Source organism: Lipotes vexillifer, unplaced genomic scaffold (assembly GCF_000442215.2).
Source record: "Lipotes vexillifer unplaced genomic scaffold, Lipotes_vexillifer_v1.1 scaffold987, whole genome shotgun sequence".
NCBI lineage: Eukaryota > Metazoa > Chordata > Mammalia > Artiodactyla > Lipotidae > Lipotes > Lipotes vexillifer.
Window position 1 is genome coordinate 1110112 of NW_006787426.1, and position 12241 is coordinate 1122352.

The 12241-nt window shown below is 43.7% G+C and overlaps 1 protein-coding gene across 2 annotated transcripts in view; it reads left to right on the plus strand.

The window, feature by feature from the left end:
* The first annotated feature begins 2146 nt into the window (after positions 1 to 2146).
* Positions 2147 to 12241, plus strand: part of MC2R (melanocortin 2 receptor) — a 19303-nt gene continuing 9208 nt past the window's right edge. Inside the window, exon 1 of one of the 2 annotated variants that reach the window (XM_007460039.1) lies at positions 2147 to 2198. The gene's annotated coding sequence lies outside the window, so the exon portion shown is untranslated. The remainder of the gene's footprint in view (positions 2199 to 12241) is intronic. The other variant, XM_007460040.1, reaches the window with a different exon arrangement.

Consider the following 12241-nt stretch of genomic DNA (forward strand, 5'->3'; position numbering starts at 1 on the left):
AAAAAAAAAAAAAAAAATAGCCACTGCCCTACATCTCCCTCCCCAAATCAATCAACGTGATCCTTCTAACACTCTTCAGCCTCAGGGTGTGACTGGTACCCCCACCACTGCCAGCCCATACACACCACTCAAAGAACAGGACATGACAAACCAAGGCCAGTCATGAAGGATTTGCTATGCAAGGCACTTTTTATTCTTGCTACTCATGTTGTCAAAATTCTTACCTACTTTTTTTTTTTTTTTTTTTTTTTGCGGTTCGCGGGCCTCTCACTGCTGTGGCCACTCCCGTTGCGGAACACAGGCTCCTGACGCACAGGCTCAGCGTCCATGGCTCACGGGCCCAGCTGCTCCACGGCATGTGGGATCTTCCCGGACCAGGGCACGAACCCGTGTCCCCTGCATTGGCAGGCGGACTCTCAACCACTGTGCCACCAGGGAAGCCCCTTACCTACTTTTAATACGCTCCTCTAAATAAAAAATCAAATTCCTTTATATGGCATACAAGATTTTTCATGATCCAAATATTTTCCTGCATAATTAGAGGGAGATGAGCCAAAAAAGAAAAAAATGAAAGAACTAAAATGGCAAAACCTCCTCTCTTTCCTAGGGCTTAGCAAACCCTCCCTGAAATTTCTCTTCACTCCTACATGGAGCCTCCCAAGCCTCTACACGGAGGGGACCCCCGCAAGACTTGCCTTTTCCAACACCGCTCCCTCTGCCAACCTGCCTGGGGCCCGCTCCCTGACCTGCCACCAGCTTTCCCAACTAGCTAATCAGATCTTTGGCAAAGGTTCTGGAAACAGCAGGTCTGAGGGTTGAGGACAGGTGTCTCTTCTTTCCTAGGTAGCTTTCTGGGGGCACTGCCCAGCTTTTACATACTGTTCAACTGTGTGGCTCTGGTGGGAAAGAGGCCCGCAGAACAGCCTCGTGTTGGCCCCAGGGCCGTTGTGGGGCTCAGGGCTGTTCACAAATGCTCTGAGGCCTAGAATGACCCTGGTGCCGGCAGCGCCCAGGAGAACATGCTTCACCTCAGGCACAGGCCAGAGGAAAGACAGTTTATAAAAATGTGTTTCCCTGCCTGGGAAATCAGACTCAGACCTCTGTCCTCAGTCCTCTCCAGACCACTCACGTGGGGACATCATTCAGCTCAGGGCTGGAGCCGCTATTTTCAGAAATGGCCACTGGTTTGGACTCAACCCCAAAGCCCCAGGTCCACCCTGACTTGGCCCCAGGCCACATTTAAATACTCACATCAATGTGCCTGATACCAACAGAAGTCCTCCCCTGCAGGCACTGGCAAACAGAAAGCCAACAATGTTGTACCCTTAAACTGAACAATTTTGCTTTGAATGATGGAACTCTGGATGGTGGATTCTGTAAAGCTTAATGACAGAGGAGAATCGGCAGCACACGAGGTTTTCTTCTTATGGCAGCCCATGATCTGCGGGGCCTCGGGCACACAGCCCCTGTCTCACTGTTTGGTCTTGTGAAACATGGATGATGGGCTTATTCCCCTCTTCTTAAAGAGATTAATGAGCTAAATGTTTGCAAGATGCCTTGAGTAGTTTGCTGAAAATTTTAAAACAAATTCTTCCAAAACCATTTCCTCAAAATCCAGTTTTATTGAATTCCTTGGTTGAAAACTAACTCTAAAATGATTTAAAAAGGAGCAAGGGGGCTTCCCTGGTGGTGCAGTGGTTGAGAGTCTGCCTGCCGATGCAGGGGATGCGGGTTCGTGCTCTGGTCCAGGAGGATCCCACATGCCGCGGAGCGGCTGGGCCCGTGAGCCATGGCCACTGAGCCTGCGTGTCCGGAACCTGTGCTCTGTAACGGGAGAGGCCACAACAGCGAGAGGCCCGCATACCGCAAAAAAAAAAAAAAAAAAAAATGGAGCAAGGTCACAGGGTCTGCCGTCTGCCATAAACATCGTCATGAGCACTGGAAGCAGCCTTGCCCAGCTGAGCCCATGGAAATTGTGACAATCCAACCGCTTCTTTTCATTTCTCTGACTTCGCATTACCAGAAGTATGCAGTGCGTTTCGAATGACATTTATCCAAGGTTAGGACAACAAACAACTGTCTCTCCAGTGATGCATTTGTTCTGTGCGTCCCAGCCCAAGGCCCTTCTCTTGCTTTTCTTTCAAACCTCATTCGTTCTCAGTCATCTCGGCCAGAAAGTTCCTGCTTCAGAGCTGAAAGTAAGTACATTTTCTACTAATTTCTCAGGTTCTTAAGTGCTTTGGGATCATAAATAGAACACTTAGGGGAAAATCTTGAGAAAAGATTCTATTCAGAATTCCTAATAGCTCATCTTTTAAATTATGGTCTTTCATCTTCCTGTGGGAATACATTATTTTCTAATTAAACTGTAACAACAAAATCTCTTACTTGTATGTCTAACTAAAGCAAACTTCCCTCCTGATGAATTTCTTAGCTTCTCTACAGTTTTAGTCTCTACATCATCATCAAGCTCTATTCAGGACTACAAGCAGGTTTTTCCTAATGGGATTAGGAGCAGAAAACGTCATGTTTCTTTTACCTCCTGAGAGTCACCCTTTTACCTGATTAACCTTCTGTTTCCATTCTGGCACTGGTGCATAAGCATCTCTGCCATCGACATATACATGTGGACTTGCTGTGGTTCTGGGGCAATTAACACTGTGCCTTTCTCATCTACAAGTTCAATAGTCCTCTGCCTTCCTTGGCAAAAATACAGGTTGTAGGATAAATGAGAATTAAAAGCAGATTCCTGATCACATAGTCCTCCAAAGTGGTTGTCACTTGGAAAGCCATGCAGTCACTGCAGACCTGAGACATTCACTCTTTGCTTGGTTGGCTCTGTCACGGGGAATATGTATTCCCCACAACGGAGGGCTCAGTCTTTTCACAAAAGCAGCTATTCTTCCTATTTTTATTTCCCTCAGCTGCCTTGAGATGATCCTACCACTCATCTTCCTCCCAAACACATACACTTACACACACATACACATGTACACACACGTACACACATGCATATACCTGTACGTACATACATGCATGCGCACACATGCAAAGCCAAGGGGGAAAGAACTGAAAGAGTGATGAGAGGCCAACGCTAAGAGCAGGGCCTTGAGCAGGATTGGGAGGGGCAGGCGTGCAGAGGGCTGGTCATGAGCCACACTGGTTCACGCACTGACCGGAAAGGCCCATGCACAGGCCTGAGGCACCAGGCCTGTGACCGCGAAGCCACTGTGGCTGAGACAGCAGGTCACACTCAGTCCTCGAGAAGAGCCCCCACGGGGCTGTGGGGGCCCAGAGAAGGGGGCCCTCAGCAGATGGGGTAGGACATCCCCCGGCGAGTGGAGGGGATACCATGGAGCACCTTGGCTTTTCAGTGGCCCGGATTTCGTGGGAAGGGGGGAGGTGTGGGTGTCCCCCTCCAGCACCATCACCCTCTCATTCCTCAGGGCAACCTCAGGCAGCTCAGTGTAATAAGAAAAGCCAACCTACCTTCACCTCATTAGTTTTCCAGGCATGTTTCCCACCTGAATACTTAATGGCTAATTAACCTCATGTGAGATCCGTCCGCCTTGTCATAAAAATGTTGGCAGGTCTGTGCTGGGGGGTGGCATCCGGGGCCAGGACGTAAGGACAGGTGGCGGGAGCACAGGTGGGGCAGCTTAGGGAAGGCAGCCCAGAGAAGGGGGGTCCAGGAGGGAGCGCTGTAGTGGGGGGGGCCCAGGTGGCCCTGAGGCTCCGAGAGCTGAGAGACAAGAAGGTGTGTAAAGGGCGTGAGTGTCATCTCAAGAAGTCTGGCTGATATTAAAATGATACAAAAATTCAGAAGAAGGTTTACACTCAGGGCTCCACATGCACTTGCCAACGTGCCAGCGATGCGTGTGGGGCCTTGGAGCAAGACAGACTCAGTGGCTCAGTGACCTTGAGCAAGTCCCTCTCTGAGCCTTAGTTTTCTTATTTATGAAGCGGGTGGGAGAGCAGGGAACAGGAATAGAATGTGCCCCTCATATTTAACTGGAGCATTGAAGAACACCTCTCACCCCACACCGTCTCTGACCTTTAACATGGAGACCATTGTAAGAGAAGCCAGGGCAAAATCAGACTGCTTTTAAAGTACAAATTTTAAGGATGTGCTGGTGTATTGGGGAGTTTGCTCTTTTATATGTTAAAGTATTAATTTAAAATGCTAAACATACATTTTGGGCCCCCTGCGCAGGAGACAACGAATCCTTTACAGCTTTAGGTAAAGCCATAAAGCTACAGAAATCAAGGCAGAAGAATAGACAAAGATCAATGGAAGAGAATAGAGAGCCCAGAAACAGACCCATACAAATGTAGCCAACTGATCTCAACAAGTGTGTGAGAGCAATGCAAGGAAAAAAGGATAGACTTTTCCACAGATAGTTGCTGGGAGAAAATACTTGCAAAATACATATTGGAAATGACTTTTTTTCCAAAATATTCAAAGAAATATTAAACTCAACAATAAGAAAACAAACAATACAATTTTAAAATGAACACCAGATATGAATAGATGTCTCACCAAAGGAGATCTACAGATGGTAAATAAAAAGAATAATACTTATCATTTATCATTAGAGAAATGAAAATGAAAATGACCATGAGATACCATTAAATATTTATTAGAATGGCTAAAATCCAAAATGCTGACAATACCAAATGATGGTGAAGATGTGGAGCAACAGGAGCTCTCATTTCTTGCTAGTGGGAATGCAAAATGGTACAGTCACCTTGGAAGACAGTGTGGTGGTATAATACAAAACTAAACAGACTCTTACCATATGATCCAACAATTGTGCTCCTTGGTATTTACCTGAGTTGAAAACTCATGTTCATCACAAAAATCTGCACATGGATGTTTACAACAGCTTTATTCATAATTGCCAAAACTTGGAAACAACCAAGAAGTCCTTCAACTATCCTTTAGCTAGAAAGCCTAAAAAAGACAGGGGTGAAACTTAAATGCATATTACTAAGTGACACAACCAGTCTGGCCATGTGCTGTGTGATTACCATTATATGACATTCTGGGAAAAGGAAAACTATAAGACAGTAAATAGATAAGATATTACCAGTGGTTTGGGAAGGGACTGAGGTTGAATAGATGTAGTACAAGGGGAGTTTTAGGGTGGTGATACTATTCTGCATGATACTGTAATAGTGAATATATGACACCATGCATTTTTCAAAACTTATAGAAATTTACAGCATAAAGTACAAATCTTATGTTTTCAAAATTAAAAAAAAATCATTTAAGAGGTTAGAATGTCTCAGGATGGAAGCAACCAAAGAATCTGATTGTATCATAAATACATGAAAGAACCTCAATGCATGCGATGGGGGAAAGGTGCTGACATAAGTGACTTTGAAAATGAGTAGAGACTGTAAGGCAAAGGCAATCTGCTCTCAAGTTGATACAGTTCACCACAGGGATGTGACCTAACAATTCTGAAACCACTGGAAGTGTGCATCTGGACCCAGCAATTAAATGATGCCCTGCACGTGGCAGGAGCTGAGTTCCTCACTGTTGGGCCAGGAGGTTACAGGTAAGCAAGGAGAGGAGGTCAGAAGGCTCCACGTGGCAACAGACTGGAGTTGGAAACTTCAGGATGAGCTCATACTTAGCTTCATGTAGATACAGATGGAGAGAGAAGTATTTGTAGATGTGTGTACACACATGGCTTGGTGTATACACATGTGTCTCCTTACTCTGTTAGTGGAAAGGGCTCAGGAGCAGCAGCACCCCAGAAACAACATACACATTAGCCCTCAGATCTTGGTTTTTAACACCATTCTCCAATAAAAGGAGTCAGTGATCCTTGGAACAATGACCAGTTCCATGACGATAGCACAAAATAACAAGATGAGCCTGGAACATCCTGCAGTGCAGAAGGTAAATAATTGTTCCAAAAAATCACAGTGGTGAGGGTATGTTCAAAGTGTATGTGCCAACTGCAAGAGCTCCCAACAGCCAAAGTTGGGACAATTTAAGCAACAAAATAAATAAAATAATATTGGATTATAACCTAAAGTATAAAATAAATATCCATGTATCCATACTAATACCAACAATTGAACAAATCATAAATGGAAGACAGTAGACAAATCTCCCATGCAGATTCCCAAATAATTTATGTGGCTCTTCCATTCACAGGAGGCAGGCATAGCTCTCTACTCCTGAGGTGTGGGCTGTGCATACCGACCTCCTTTCAAAGAGGTCAGATGGGCAGGGGAGAAGTTAGACAGACACGACCTCGGCCAGGTGATGCCGGAAAAGTCGTGTTGACAATACGTCCCTTGATGTGACGTAATGAGGATGTTACTTTACTTTGTGTGGTCTTCCTCCCCCCAAAGTCCGTAACCCCAGTCTGAGCATGAGAAAAACACCAGACAAATGCCAACTGTAGGACATTCTACAAAATGCCTGACCAGTACTCAAAACTGTCAAAGTCATCAAAAACAGAGGAAGTCTAACTGTCACAGCCAAGAGGAGCATAATGAAACATGCTCAATGTAAAGATGACTAAATGTCATGTGGGCATGAACAGAAAAAGGGCATATGGTAAAAACTAAGGAAATATGAATAAAATATGGGTTTTAGCTAGTAATAATGTGTCAATATTGGTCCGTTCATTGTGGTTAATGTACCATACTAATGTAAGATGTTAATAATATGGGAAACCGGGTGTGCTGTGTATGGGAACTCTCTATACTATCTTTGTAACTTTTCCATGAATCTAAAATTGTTCTAAAATTAAAAGTTTATTTTTAAAAAAAATGTTCATAGCTCCATCACCCAATTAAAATTGGACATATGTCTTTCAGGAATTTTTCTATGCCTTTGCGTGAGCGTATATATACTCTGCACCACTGAACCATGATTTTAACCATAGAGTAGTGGTCTACATCATGGGTCTGCCAGAATTTATTTAACCAATCCTCAGTCACCAGTTATATGTATGGTTTTTCAGTTTCCCACTATTATCATTAAAATGTACACACAGTGAGCATCATTGTATGTACATCTTTGTTCCTATCATTGATGATTTGTTTAGAGCCACTGAGTCAGCTCAGTCAGGTTTGTAGGTCCTAAAGGCAGAGTGTGAGAGTGGAACTCTCTCTGTCACCTTCTGTTGGGTTAGGGTGTGTGACTAGGATCCTCAGATTTTTAGTGATGACACATTTTCTAATTCAGGGGTTTGAAATAGTACTAGACACCTAAATTTAACAAAACTTGGTACCTGGATTTTGAGCAATTTATATTTATTGAAACTTAAATAAATCAGCTGTGATTATGATCTTTCACAACACCTTCATTTATAACTTTTTTTTTCATCTTTTCATCAATTTTTATTTCTCTGAAGTGTCATTGGTCAGTTAGGCTCCAATGTTAATAGAAAACTGTTTGCTTTAACCATGTATTTCTCTTTTCCTCCTCCAACTTTCACTCCAGCCAACTATCAGTATTTTCTCCTGTATGAAAAGAACTTGGTACCAAGTGAAGGAGGGGGCTGACCTGCTTCTAGGAGAAGCCTTTCTCAACTCACCTTGCCTACCTTTTGATTTGCACCAAATGGAACCCCAGGAATCTGAAATTACATTGATAATATCGGGCTTATACTTTTTGATCACAGTATATATTTCCTTTTACTCATTAGAATGATACAGTGCTTTTTATCCTGAATATCTCATAGAAGTCATATTTTAATATAGACCTCATGTAACCAGTATGGGTTGCTCCACAAAGTAATGGTAAAAACAGTTGCATCTCTTGATATTTGAATTAAATGTTCAAGCACCAGCCTGCTATGTAGGAAAAAAAGGCCAGTACCTTCCTCTGGGCTGCCTCCTATCCTGAATGTTCTAAAACCCCAGTGGTTTTCGGACTCCTAAACTGAACAGTGAGCCTGGCATTGGTCCATCTAGTACTGTCTGGACTCCTCACTGCCACTTGGTGCCACTGTTGGGAACTGCTCCACCTGCTCGCAGAGGTGCTGGTCCTGGTGGGCATGGTTCCCAGGACAACCAGGGCGGAGCCTGCTTCCCAAGACTGTCAGACCACACCGCCCGAGGCCCTCAGGACTTCAACCCCATCACAGCAGCCCCAGGAGTACTAGCCACCCCTGGAGCTCTGGGACAAAACTGGATTTGACATTCACCTCTCTCTTCCTAGAGAAGGACCGTCCACTGTCTCTTTCTCTTCCTGAGTAAACATTCCCAGAGGCTGGGCAATTTTTCTTTCAACAAGTAAGACATCTGATTTCAACTCCTTTCTACTGACAAAGGCTAGTCACTTGCCCCTTTCCTTCTAAAAACCCTCTTCCTTTCTCTCCTGCACAAAAAGTCTCATTATTTTCTATTTTTACTGTCCAGGAGAACTTTGGCCAGGCACATGCTCCTGCAGATAAAGCTGTTTTCCTGGGCTCTAGGGAAGCTGGTCCCTCACCCTTTCTACAAGGAGAGTGAGGCTGTTCATTTTACAGCCACTACTTCAAATCAGAGGAAACCAAAAAATTAATCTCTAGCAGAAGCATTCATTTTCCCACAAAATTCGAACTAAAATTTGGTCTGCCAATGAAAAACGAAAACCACCAACTCTGTTTCCTGCACATTTTATATACCTCCCCCCAAACACATCTTTCTAGAAACACAAAGTGTTGATTATTCAATTGATGATGTTCACATTCTAACACATCAAAAATAGTTACTGGGCACTTCAGTGAGTTACTGAAGTGGATCAGAGAGGAGGAGGGAGAACCTACCAGCCCCCAACCCAGGGGGTTACCTGCTGCTCAGGAGACACAACACACACACCGGAAGCTGACCTTTCAAATGGGCACAGGATGTCACATGACAAATGCAAGGCAAGAGCAAAACACGCTTCAGGACGTGAGAGCAGAAAGGCCACCTGGGTTGAGTGGTAGGCAGAGACACTCTAGACGTTTGGTCTTGACTTGGGGCTAAAACAAAAGTAGGATTTAGAGGAGAGATTGCAGAATTCTAGAGGGAAGACAGTAGTAAAAATGTCGAAGCAAAAATGTGCTAAGCTTCCTGGAGATGATAAGAAAACTGGGCTGGAAGGTGGGTTCTACATAGAATACTGGGAAACATGGCAAGAAAACGTTAGCCTGGGACAGATTGTAGACAGCCGTAAATGCCAAGTGCTTTAAAAATGGGATTTTATTCTGTAGACAATGAGAACTCCTTTATGGAGCCCACACTGCATGCCTGGCTCTGGGCTGGGTAATTTACAGGTAGTTTCATATATAACCCAAACGTAATGCAAGAGCCCTGAAATAAGTAGTCTTGTCCCCATGCGCATGTGGGGGAGCTGAATATGACAAGGCTTAAGGATATCTATTTCTTTGATGCTTTTTCTTGATTTCGATGATTATTTCTCTGGTGAGCGTCTTCAACTGTATTCTTATGAACATATCTAGCTCTCTTGCCAGAAAAGTGTGCCATTTCTCTGGAATATAGTTAAACAAGGTGGCAGATCTAAATATCCTACAAACTCAGCCCCTCCACTTCAGTGATTCAGCCTTTCCACTGACACTGAGCTGATGCTTTTTAGACACGAAGACTGTTGATTGCTGTGGAGTGGTTTGTGAAGGCTTAGCCTGATTTATTACTTGGTTTAATTCTTTGCAACCTTCTGGAATTAATTTATTTGTATGATTGACAGATGGCCCAAAGTGACGCATGTTACACTGCGGTGTGTGGGGTAGTGAGGGATCTGAAGAATGCTAGGACTGTTACTAAAAGTCAGAGAAGTGATTCTTTCCCAGGGTGCCATTTCTTCCCTTAGAATCACCTGAAGCATAGAGAACTTCCACGTTGAAGCTCCTTGATTTGTTAACTTTACTTTAGAGCCCTGTCAATATTTACAATGAGCAGCAGAATTGCGTTGCTGAAGCAGAAGGGCCTTGGAGACACCTAAGCTTGTCAGGTATGCTGCTGAGAATGTTTTCACTAAGAGATATTTTTTGCTTGTCTTTCCCATCAGTTGAAAAAAAGGGGGCTTTATATTAATTATCATAGCTTTTGCTTCCCCCTCCTCCCCTTTAAGGTAACAGTAATCTCACTGTCACTTGGCTGTCCTTACCATTTTTATGTACTTTGGAGTTTGATATAAATGTGTTGTCTCGCTGGCCAGGAAAAACTCAATTGAATTACTAACAAAATAGGAGATTTTGAGTTTTATACACACAACTAATTAATTGAGTATTGATTTTTCTCCAATTACATTATACAATGCAAATGAAGATAAAAGGCACAGTCACTGAAGTAGAAAGGTACCAGGGGAAAGGGGTACCCACCACACAGACTGAAGATTCCCATCACTTACAAAGCCCCTCACAACAAGCAGAATCTTTTCAATTTGTTCACTTGTTCAATTACTTTTATGAGAAGTCCTTCAAAGTGTTCTGCCCTGTTCAAGTCAAACACCTGGGATTGAAGCTGTGGACTGGCAGGTACTCAGCTCCTTGGGGCGAGCGGGCAAGTGCCTTGGCAAGACAGCTGACAGGTTACACACATTCCAACCATCACACAGACTCCTGCCAGGAGTGCCAGTGTTGAGTGGAGTTGGGTGCTGGGCAGCAGGGAGGTTGGGGAGTCTGATCGAGGGGAAGCAGGAAGCTCCTGGACCAACCCACATCCTCCACCCTGCCCCATTCCTATGCTTCACCCTCCATGGTTTAAGTTTCAGCCAGAGCCACTAAGCTCTGGTGAAAATCCAAATAACTCTTCCCTTTCGGAAGAGTGGCTTCCAACATTTCAGCGGGCTTCATCTTAACATGCAATCAGAGTAATATACAAAATACTTAGAACATGCCAGAGGACACTGACCCCCTACAACCCGACACTAAGGTAAACTGGTCCATTCAAGACAAAGTCTACCATTCAGCTACTTTAAATTTATGTAAAACCTAACCTGTCCCTGCATGTTGGTTTTTAAGATTTTACTGTTGTTTCCTATTTTTCTTTCTTTCTTTTTTTAATTTTATTTAACATCTTTATTGGAGTATAACTGCTTTACAATTGTGTGTTAGTTTCTGCTTTATAGCAAAGTGAATCAGTTATACATATACATATATCCCCATATCTCTTCCCTCTTGTGTCTCCCTCCCTCCCACCCTCCCTATCCCACCCTTCTAGGTGGTCACAAAGCACCAAGCTGATTTCCCTGTGCTATGTGGTTGCTTCCCACTAGCTAGCTATTTTACATTTGGTAGTGTATATATGTCCATGCCACTCTCTCACTTTGTCCCAGCTTACCCTTCCCCCTCCCCCCTATTTTTCATCTTTTCTTTTTTTACTGGATCATCTTTAGCTTATTTCACTACTCATTTTTTCCACTCTTTTTCTTCTGTTTTTGAATTTAAGACCAAGAAATAGAAATCAGTTATAAGGACAGTTTGTACCCAAACAGGAAATGCTGGGTGGCTCTTTCAGCCACATGTCGAGGGAGGATGGGTCTGGTGTGTTTGTCAGCACTGAGACAGAAGTAGGAAGTAAGATCAGAAAGTCTCAAATGCCCTGAGAGCACAAGAACGGTGGAGAGTCTGCCCGAGATGGGATATCAGAGTAACACAGAGGGAGGTAACAACATGCATGGCAAGTATGTAGACCAAAACCTACCAGGTGTTTTGTTGGCAATGATCGAAAAGTTTGATAACCCTGTACTGAGGAGGCTGTGGGGGGAAAGTGCTCTGCTGGTGAGGATGTAAATTGACACAACCCCTCTGGAAGGCAGTTTGACAATATCTATGAAGACCACTGATGCATATACACGTTCACTCAACAATTCCTTTTCTGTGAACTTATCCAATTCATTATGCACATGAGAAATTATATACTTACATGATTACTCATTACAGCATTCTTTATACAGCAAAATGTCTGAAACAACCCAAGTGACTATCAATACACACAGACTAAATAACTCAGGACATATCCACCCAATGGAATACCACGTAGTGGTTTTTTAAAAAAGGAAGAAGGAGGAGGAGGAGAAAGAATGAGAAAGTGACCCATCTACCTTGTGGAAAGTCTCCAAGATGAAACAAGGTACAAAACACTATGTACAATACACTGACTATTGAACACAAAGGGCAGGGGATCATGCTGGCCATGGAAATGGGCCTCTCAGATCTGCTGTGGGAAGTAGGGCTGACTGGTACCCAGCGCTCTGTGTCTGGATCCCACCATGTTCCTGCTG